A 9,077-nucleotide genomic window follows, 5' to 3' on the forward strand; every position below is an offset into this window, starting at 1 on the left:
AATAAATTGATAAATAGATGAGATGGATAAGTAGATAAGAGAAGTTAGATGAAAGATATAGAAGTTGCTATAGGCATTCGATATTTAAAGATCAGTAGGTGAATTAGCTAGATATGGAGCTAGATCATTAAATAAATAATAGGATAGGTGAATATAGCAAGACCAATGAATGAATTAAATAACCCCACCAAAACTACAGAGCCACAGGGGATTTTAGAAATTAATCATTCAAAATGTCTGATTTCACAAATGAAGAAACTGAGGCTTTAAGAGAGGAAAGGACTTGTCCAGGGTCACACAGTAACATTGAATTGAGGAGTTAAACAAAGGAAGTCTGACTTTAAAAAGTTATCTTTCCATTAAGTACCACCCCCTTTCTCTCTCTTTCTCTCTCCAACCCTTACCTTTTGTCTTAGAATGGATATTAAGTATCTGTTCCAAGGTAGAAGACAGAAAAGTACTAGGCAATTGGGGTTGTCACTTGTCCATGGAAATCTCTTTAGAACTCACCTGCCATTTGTGTTGATGGTATCCACATTTACTAATGATTTCAGCTGGCATAAAACTTCTCATGTATTTGCATGACACTGAAACTTAGGAATTAAGGAAGTGTTTGGACTGGAAGAGATTTCAGAATTTATCTGATGCATGGACTTCATTTTACCAAGAAGCCAGAAGCTCAGGGAGACCATCCCTTGCTCAGCCACTATTTAATATGCAATAGAACAGAGATTCAAATCTAAGTGATTGCAAACTCAATGATTTCCATTCATTACACTGCCCAGATTGGACCATTAATATCAGGTGTATAAAGGTAGAGTTTGCCTTTTTTTTTGTCTTTTTCATTGCTTGATCCAGCCTGGGTACTTTAGTCTCTTGAGGTATGTCTGGGAAGTATTTTATCAGCACTATAGAACCAGGAATCTTGAAGATAGAAGGGACTTCTTTAGAAATCATCACTCTAATACCCTCACTTTCAGGGGGAGGATGTCAGTTTCTTTCCAACATACCATACCACCCCCTCACTGCCATGAACAGCTTAGGGCTGTTCACCTGAACCTTTGCAAACATATCCTAACTGATCTTGATTTGGGTCTTTTTTTCCCTCTGAATTGCTGCCACTGAATCACTGACTTGAATGGTTTAAATCATTCCAGGGCTATCTCTCCCACTATGCCAGACTTCACTTTGAGCAACATGTGTGTGCGTGTGCGCATGCGCACGCAAGCGTGTCAGTTATAAAGAAGCTCAGCTTTTCCTGAAAGCCAACATTGTCAGTTCTTAAGAAGGCAAAATAAAGAAACTATGGAAAGGTTTTTTGTTTTTTTTTTCATACAAGAAAGCTCAGTTTCCTAATATCAATAATGTATTAATGTAGGGTACAGTATCACTCAGAGCCAAACTCTTGCTGAGGCAACTGTTTGTCTTAGCAGGTAACACAGTTCTAAACAATAGCTCAAATACCATATATCCAATCTGTCATAGCTCCTCAAACTAGTAAGGAGACACCAAGGAAAAGTTGCCAGTGTCAATATCAAAAGGCAGGTGGTGTTAGAAAGAAAGAGATTGCTTTTAACTCTTTCAAAATGAGTTCTCAAGTGGAAATTTCTCAGAACTCCTTTCTATTTAAAAGGGAATTTTTAAAAGGGCATTTGATAGCAACTCTTTCGATTTTTATTTGATTGATGAATTCACAAAAAATAATGATATAGACAGATGTAGACAAACAAATTTACTTTTATTTCCTAAAGATTAAAACATTGGGCCAGATTAAATGATCTTGAAAATCTCTTCCAATTTGAAATCCTAGGTCCTAAAATTATAAAATCTTCATCCAAGCTGACATCATAATCCCATCATGAATTGCAGATTCTAATTATCTCTGAAAATTCTTCTTGAATAGCAATCCAGACATTATTGAAGAAATATGAGACAGAGGAGGGTGAGATCTAATGCTCATCTCACCAAGACCATGGGACCTTCATAGGCAATATTAATTTTCATGAGTGCAGGGAGAAAGAACAGTCAGTCAAACCACAAGTATTTATTAAGACCCAACTGTGTGCCTGGCACTGGACTAAGCATTGGAGATACAAAGAAAAGACTAAGCCCTATAAACCTAGGAAGCAGACTTTTGAGGAGAAATAGAGGATTCTCTTGCTTTCAGTTCTTGTTTTGCTTGATTTTTTTTTAAGGATTATCAGAGACCCTAAGTTTTATGCTAAGTTTCTGGGTTCCATTATGTTAACATCTTCATATATATGTATACACACACACACACACACACACACACACACACATATATTAGTAGAAAGAACAATGGGTTGAGAATTAAAAGTCTTAGGCTAGAGACCCAACTTTCCTGACCTTGGTGAAGTCTCTCATCCCTCTCAGTTTCAGTTCCTTCATTTGTAAAGTGGGCATGATACTGCTTGCCTCAGAGGGTTGGTTTTAGTCTTTTTTTTCTTTAGAATATTTTTCCATGGTTATATGATTCATGATTCCCCCCATCCCCACTTCTGTCCCCCCCTTCCAGAGCTGACAAGCAGTTCTACTTGGCTATACATCTATCATTGTTCAAAACCTATTTCCATATTATTCATATTTGCAGTAGTGATGTTTTAACACCAAAATCCTTATCATATTCATATTTAATCACATTATCCATCATATGTTTTTGTTAGGTGTTTCTGCTCCCACAGTTCTTTCACTGGATGTGGATACTGTTCTTTCTCATAAATTCCTCTGGATTGTCCTGAGTCATTGCATTGCTGCTAGAAGAAAAGTCTGTTACATTCTATTGCACCATAATGCATCAGTCTCTGTGTACATTGTTCTCTTGGTTCTGCTCCTTTTGCTCTGCATCAATTTCTGGAGTTCTTTCCAGTTCATATAGAAATCCTCCAGTTCATTATTCCTTTTAGCACAATAATATCCCATCACCATCAGATACCACAATTTCTTCAGCCATTCCCCAATTGATGGACACCCCCTCATTTTCCAATTTTTTGCTACCACAAAGAGCATGGCTATAAATATTTTTGTACAAGTCTTTTTCCTTATTATCACTTTGGGGGTACAAACCCAACAGTGGTATGACTGGATCAAAGGGTAGGCATTCTCTTAAAGCCCTTTTCACACAATTCAAAATTGTCCTCCAGAATGGTTGGACAAATTCATAACTCCACCAGTAGTATATGTCTCAATTTTGCCATATCCCCTCCAACATTTACCACTTTCCTTTGTTGCCATATTGGCCAGTCTGCTAGGAGTAAGGTGGTACCTCAGAGTTGTTTTCGTTTGCATTTCTTTAATCAGGAAGTATTTAGAAAACTTTTTCACCTGCTTATTGATAATTTTGATTTCATCATGTGAAAATCAGAGGATTGTTATGAGCAAATGAGATCATATTTGTTATAGCACTTTGTAAGCTAAAGTGCCATGAACATGGAGGAAGATTATCATTATTACTTATTAATAATCACTATCAATGATGAATTAGGTAAAGGTTTCTTTATCACTTGGCTTTTATGCATATGAAAATATTATTTTACCAAAAACAAAAGTCAGAAAAATGTCACTGATTATGTGACATTAACTAATTTCTTTAAACAGATCTTGATTTTTTTTTCTTCTAACATGAGAGAGCTGGACTAAATGATTGCTAAGATTTTCTCTTATTCTATAATTTTGTAACTGTATAATGCCTTGTTTTTATGCTTGTCCTATAATCACTAAATAGTAGTCACAGCCTGATTTCCTTGGGGTAGGGGGAGTTCCTCCCCTATGGGAGAGGGAGGGAAGGACTTGCTGGATATCACTATAGATGCCTCTTTCTTTTTTACTAAATGGCCTGAAGTTCATGCATCTTTCTTGCTAAGGACCTAATTTTCTGTCTGACATTCCTTGTGGTTGCTTGGAGAATCAGGTTCATAATTCAAATGCTCTTCAAGATTCCTTAATTTAATTCGGATCTTATTCCTCGTTGCAGAACACTGGTTGGGAGGTTTTCCTTCTTCCAGACGCCAAGGATGGGCCCTTCTGAAACAGGAAAACAAATACTCTTTTCAGCTCAGTCCTCCATCCTCCTCCTCAAACCCTGGGAATTGTAGTGTGGCAATGAGGGGGCAGGAAACAGTGAGGGAAGAGGGGGAGGAAAAGGGTGGGGGTAGGTCTAATGCATCTTTCTGACCATTGTCACTCAAGAACTTAGTACCTGGAGGCCATGAGTCTCTTTAAGCCCGGGAGTTTACATTACAGAATTTCAAAGCAGTGCTATTTAAAAGATGGTCGTATAGGAGCATTGCATCTTTATATATTCCAAAAGACACTTCTCTATTCTAATTATATGCAAGCATTTAGAATGCACTCCTATGTGGTATGACTTGAATATTTGTTCCTCTGAGCATAGATGTAACGCTTTAGATAGCATCTTCAGTTTTAATTCTTTAAAGAATCTCTAATTTTCTGGAAGTTAAGCATGATTGTAGAATGTACAGGAGGAATTTAAATAATACTTTTTTTCTCTCTCCTGAATCCTACTAACTTTAGTTTAGCCACACAACCTGGACCCAGAGAAATCGGTTACTTTTAGAACAAACTCTACTGTGTCTGCGTACACAATGCATTCACTCCCCTAGCTTGGAGTAGTTGTGTTTCATCACTTTGGGGAAAGAAAAGGGCTGCTGTAAGTGTAAAGAAGGCCCCCGAAACCAAGCGGCAGTGGCGGAGAAACCTTAAATTTACGACCACTGTTCAGATCACCTCGGTAGGAGCTAGAGTAATATTGCCATCTTCTTAAAGACCTTGTTCACAGACAGAGGCAAAAGTATTTATAGATTGTGGAGAAAGTAGACTCCCCCTGATGTCTACATGCGCTGAGCCACTTCTCGGAGTCCACAGTAAGAGGTTTGAAGTTTCAGCAGCAGCAGCAAACGCAAAAGGGAGTTTTGTAAGAGAGTGGGAAGAACAAGTGTCGAGTGGTTCCTAAACGTAAAATAAGAATTCTCAAATGATTAGCTATTTAATGTTTACAGTCCTACTTCCTCACAATATCCCTTTGGAGCAGAGAAGTGGCAGGTTCGGTAGTTTACAGTCATTTTGGGAATGTGTCGGAGCCGGGACTTGAATCCAGTTCTTCCGACTCCAAGACCAGCACTTTTTTCACTGTCTTGATAAAATATCTGGTTGTTTGAAGTTAAAGGATTTGAATTCTTTCCTCCTCATAATTCCTCTTCAGGTGGACATGTCTCAGAAGCTGAAAATCCGCGTTTCGCAATTCAAATCCATGTCAGAACCTCTTTTGCTTGTATAAGTAATGCAAGATAATGAGCAAAAAGAGATCTTCCCCAATTCTTCCGCAAATGGGTTCCCGGCAAAAAGAACAGAACTTGGAGAACACTGATTAGGATTCGAGAAACCCTCTGATCTCCGAGCCCAACACTCAATGCGGCTCGCCAATACGCACTCTCCGAGGCTTGGGTCCCCCATGTCAGCTCCAACGAGAGGAAATTGATGAAGGAATTGGATCAGCTTAAGTGCAAAAGTTTCGCCGAGGTCCCCTTGGCTCTAAGACCAACCTCGGAGCTAGTCACTTAGTAGTGTTTGGGGACGGAAGCCCCGACCTTCCCTCCCCCCCCCCCCCCCGCCTCCCCCTTCCATGTGATTCCTAAGGTTGTCTTGGTTTCAGAGACACTTGCAAGGACACCATGTGATTTTCCTTTAGAGAAAAAAGATTTTAATCCATTCAGTGCAATTTACACAATCGTTGAACCAAGAAGAAATTGACAGGCAATGAATGAATGGTCTTTCTTGCAGCCCCGACGGGTATTGTGCATTACCAGCTAAATCCATAAGGTGTCAGCACCTTCATTTTGACGACGGTGTTCTCCTCTCCTCTCCCCACAACTGTAGTATACCTCCGCTTACCCTCCGGGGGGCGCCAACGCCCAGAAAGTCAGCCACTGAAACAACCTCAGGTGAATCAGCTTAGAGAGAGACAAGAAGAGAAAGCGTCCAGGGACCGGAATGAAATGGTGCTAATGTTTGAAAGTTATTTGTTGTTTCAGACACATGTGATTCTTCCAGAGTAGGATTCCCCTTTGAGCACAGGGAGGGAACTTCCAAGGGAGGGGGAAGAAAATTAGCCGGTGAAATAATTTCGTGGACAATTTCAGGGTGATGTGAAAAGAGGAGACACTTGACCGTGGAGCCAGGATACCTAGTTTTCATAACCAACTCTACATCTAGCTGTGTGACCTTAGGCAAGTCATTCACATCTACAGAGAGGCAGAAGTTTGTTGTCTCTCCTCCCCAACCCATTTTTTTAAAAGTAAGATGGACTAAATGACTCCAATACCAGTTGCTTGTTCTGAAATTCTCTAAGTTGCCATGTAGTTTAAATAAAAAAGATCGAAAGCATGGCTTTTGTGAGCTCCAGGTGTGGGGAATGTGTTGTTTTAATAACCTGAACAAACATCTTTCTTGGAGTCCTACTGAGACTTGGAGAGAACTAATTCCAGGGGAAAAGGACTATGTCTCTCTCACCTTTTTGGTCTCTTAGTTTCTTGGTGGTAGGGATCCCCCTCCCTCACCTCTCCTATGGCAACTGAGCTTTCTACTTTTAACATTATATTAGTTTAAAACTAGCCAAAGGCAAACTTGCCATGTACTTTCCACAGCTGTTACATGGGGGGGGGGGGGGGCGGCATTTGCTGGGGATAGGAGGTATGATGTGATAAAGCTATTTGTTAGAAAACACCTCGTAAAACGAGAGAAAATAATATTTCAGGAAGTCTCCAAACCAAGAGTGTTTATCAATCAATATTTTTGCATTTCCAGTGAAAATTCCCGAAGAATTCAGGGTGCCTGTCACGGACTACATGAGAAAGGAACTATTATTCGCTAGAGTTGAATTTATTTTGAGAATCGACTTTAAAATTCCATCACTAAATGTGGTGATGTTGACCATGGGGAGGGAGAAGGTTCAGGGGGGAGAGAATTTTTTTTTCTCCTGAGCTTTTTGCTTATGAACTGGGAGCTCAGTAACTAAAGAAATTTTAATTTCCTTCTTTGCAAAAAAAAGTGTCACGTTAGAGAAAGTACTCATACCTCCCATAAAAAATATCTGAAGGACAGTGTTCAACATATCAAGAACTTGCTGTAAATTCTTTCCTCATTATTTTGCCTTTATCAGTGGGAGCATTTCATTAGAAAAGGGGAAAAAATCGTTTCCCTCATCTATTTCTATATATCCTTTTATTTAAAAAGGAAGAAAGAAATGGACTTTCCCTATTATCTGTTACCCACCTCTGTGCATCTCAGGAGTGAAAGGTGGGTGCTATAAATTTCTTGTGGAATGGAAAATTCAATTGTAGAAAGAGCTGTGTCAGTATGCACTACAGCAATAAGTAGGAGCGATTTATCTACACACATCCCAAAGAACAGATAACCTCGCTCAGAAAGAGCCTGACATTTCACCCTTCCCGCCAGAGACTTCTGGGGGAAAGGAGGGAAGAAGCTCACATTAGCAAAGGTGTGATGGGACTAATGCTAATAAAATAAACACACGTGTAAACAAATTGCCAAAGGGTGATTTGTGTGTGCATGTGGGGCTGGGGGTAAAGGGAGGGGGGAACAGAGCTGAATATTTGTAGGTTAGGACAAAGAACAGAATAGAATCCAAGAACCTATGTTTAAAGGTAAGGGAGTGTAAAGAATTTATAACCCTGCTATTTCCATCAATTCAACTTGGAATCCCACCCTCCAGTAACTCTCAATATTTGGATCCCAAAGGGATTTCGGGAGGAAAGGTGGTTAGGGACTTTCTCCAGGAAAACATTTGTTTGCTTTAGAGATCAGTTGTTTGCATAATCAGCCTGGCGTAGTTCTTAGCAGTCCTGCAAAACTTTCAATTTACACTCTGCCGGGTTGCTTCGTTAATTAACCCGATCTTAATTGTCTCTAATGCAACCATTATAGAAACTAGGAAGTCGAATTTCTTTCTACTGCGAAAAAGTTATCCAGACCTCCTTAGTCCCCAGCCTCGTTCTCTTAGGTTAGCACCAGACAGAAGTTGTGGATGATTTGGTTTTTAAATGAACATCTACTGGAAACGCAAGTTATTTGTCAAAGACTGTCTTGTTCTTTGGCAAAAGGTAGAACAAGGTAAATCGGCGTTCACAGTTTTTGCACCCGCGATCAGTGAAAAGTAGACACGATGATATACATACATATTGGGTATTCCTATTTTCCCAAATCCTGGAAGGGGGAGGGGATCCCTGCCTTTGGTGAAGGCGAAATAGCTTGAAATAGTAAAATGATTTCTCAATACCAATCGGATACTCGGATAATTCCTATATTTTCCATTTCACTTCTGCGCAGACACGGCATTATTCACCGAGTATGAGGAAAGGTGAAATTCATTTTAAGCTTAATTTTAAAAAATCTCAGTTGATTCTTGTCAGTCTTTTCGGAAGCAGACCAATGACTGTCGCTGATTAATTATCATTTAATTAACACCGTGAGAGCAAAACTGGAAGGCCCTTTGAATATTTGCTCAGAATGAGAGAAATATGGATCTTAGTTGAAACGGGAGTAAGGGGAGCGAATTCTTCTCAGAATTATTCATTAATCAGCAAACGATTCCCTGGATCTGTGGTCCTGGTCAGGTCTTAAATTAGTAGTCAATTAACTTCAAGTACAATCAGGGTTTTTTTTCGATTGACCATGTTTCAAGGCGAACAATGGTTTAGCAAAAGGTCAGTCTAAAACATTTTAGTCTTGATTCTTTAGATATCTAGTCACATCCAATAAAACAGGAGAATAAAAATCTAAATTTAAAGTATAACAACAACATCATCAACAATAATATAAAAGCCTTTTCGCATTAAGACGCAAAACTCCAAATCCCAGTTCTGTGTGGAAGGGTCGGGTCTTAGCGCCGCCGTGTTCTTAGCGCTCCTGATTTTGATTGGTTACAAGTCCCCAAAGTTCATTGATGATTGGTCCAAAGTTGAGAGGAGGGGGTGTGGCCAAGGGAAAGTAAAAACTCGCTTTCAGCAAGAAGTTTTGAAAAC

The sequence above is a fragment of the Monodelphis domestica genome, chromosome 1 (genome assembly GCF_027887165.1).
Source record: "Monodelphis domestica isolate mMonDom1 chromosome 1, mMonDom1.pri, whole genome shotgun sequence".
Classification (NCBI taxonomy): domain Eukaryota; kingdom Metazoa; phylum Chordata; class Mammalia; order Didelphimorphia; family Didelphidae; genus Monodelphis; species Monodelphis domestica.